The sequence below is a fragment of the Miniopterus natalensis genome, chromosome X (genome assembly GCF_054644295.1).
Source record: "Miniopterus natalensis isolate mMinNat1 chromosome X, mMinNat1.hap1, whole genome shotgun sequence".
Lineage (NCBI taxonomy): Eukaryota > Metazoa > Chordata > Mammalia > Chiroptera > Miniopteridae > Miniopterus > Miniopterus natalensis.
Window position 1 is genome coordinate 36,596,801 of NC_142103.1, and position 1,579 is coordinate 36,598,379.

The 1,579-nt window shown below is 38.3% G+C and overlaps 1 pseudogene; it reads left to right on the forward strand.

Moving 5' to 3' along the window:
* The first annotated feature begins 768 nt into the window (after window positions 1–768).
* On the forward strand, window positions 769–996 carry LOC107527556 (putative protein BRICK1 pseudogene; annotated as a pseudogene).
* The last annotated feature ends 583 nt before the right edge of the window (window positions 997–1,579 follow it).

The following is a 1,579-nucleotide window of genomic DNA, read 5'->3' on the forward strand; positions in this document are numbered from 1 at the left end:
GGCTCCCTTTTCTCCACAACCTCTCCAACACTTGTTATTGCTTGTCCTGTTGATAATGAAGCATACAATTAAGGAGTTTGTGAGCTTCCTAGAGGCATCTTTTCATGTATTTCATCAAATGTGGGAAGTTTTCAACTTTTATTTTTTTAAAAATTAAATTTATTGGTTTAACATTGGTTAATACCATTATATAAATTTGAGGTGTACAATTTTATACTACAACATCTGTATGCTCCATTGTATGTTCACTACTACCCAGTCTAGTCTCCTTCCATCACCATATATTAATATTGTTTTTATAGCAATATGGATACATTTTAGGGCATTATTTATTTAAATATTCTTTCTGCCTCTTTTATTTCTGAGACTTATAATGTTTATGTTGGTTCATTTGATGGTTTCCCACAAATGCTTCAGGCTCTGTTGACTTTTTTTCATTTCTTTTATTTCTGCTTATTAAAGTAGACAGTTCCAATTGTCCTAAAATCATGTGTGCTGATACTTTCCTCTGCCTGCTCAAATTTACTATTTTTGCCTGCTCAAATTCACCATATATATGGCAAATGTTTCATTTTGGTCACAGTACTTTTCAGTTCCAGAATTTCTATTTGGTTTCTTTTTATCATTTCTACTAGTTACCTATATTCTTATATTATTCACTTATATTCCTCTTGGTTTGCTTTAGTTATTTGCCTGTGGTTTCCTTTAACTCTTTGAGCATATTTAAAGTTCTTGATATAAAGTATTTGTCTAGGTTAGGTGGCAGCCATGGCTGGAGAAGAGGATCTGGTGCAGCAGGAAACTCACTAGGACTGAGCAGACAGAGAGTACTTTGAGGTCATCACCAGCAGCATCAAGAAAATCGTGGACTTTCTCAACTCATTTGATACATCTTGTTGTTCAAGACTTGCAACACTAAATGAGAAATTGACAGCCCTTGAATGGAGAATAGCATACAATGAAGCACGGGTGACAAAAGGTGAGACCCTTACCTAGAACTGTGCAAGGCTGCTGCTGGGAAGTTGCTTTACAGAACACATGCTTATGTGGGAAAGGTCCCAGCAGCCTTCGACTCCTTCTTTTCTCCTTAAAGAGTAACAAGGCTTATTTTTGTTTTTCTTTCTTCAAAAATGTGGTCTTTGGGCTTTGCCATGTTCATCTGGCAGTGTGGTATGGCATGTGGGATGAAGTCCAGGCGAACTCTTGAAAACACTAGTAATTTTACTTTTTCAGTAATATTTTCTAGAACTACTTGTTAATGTATTTGAGGCTCTCAGAGCCAAAATCCTGGGACTCTTTGTTAAGGTCCTCCCCACCTCTCTCTTTCTCTCTCTCAGACTTTCCTTACAGCTTTCATTGCCTCTGCATTGATTCTTGGTCTCCTCCCTACATTTATTGGGAGGTAGCAGACAGTTCTGGCTGAGACACTCATGCCCTGGCAAGGTGGCTGCCAGAGAATGTTGTTGCCATCCCACCAGTTTTTTGTCCTTCTGGGGAGGTCAAGGCCAGGTCTCCACTTGGCTTGAAGGAACATTTTCAGATTTTTCTTTCTGTCACTTGGGGTGCCTGCCTCTGATAT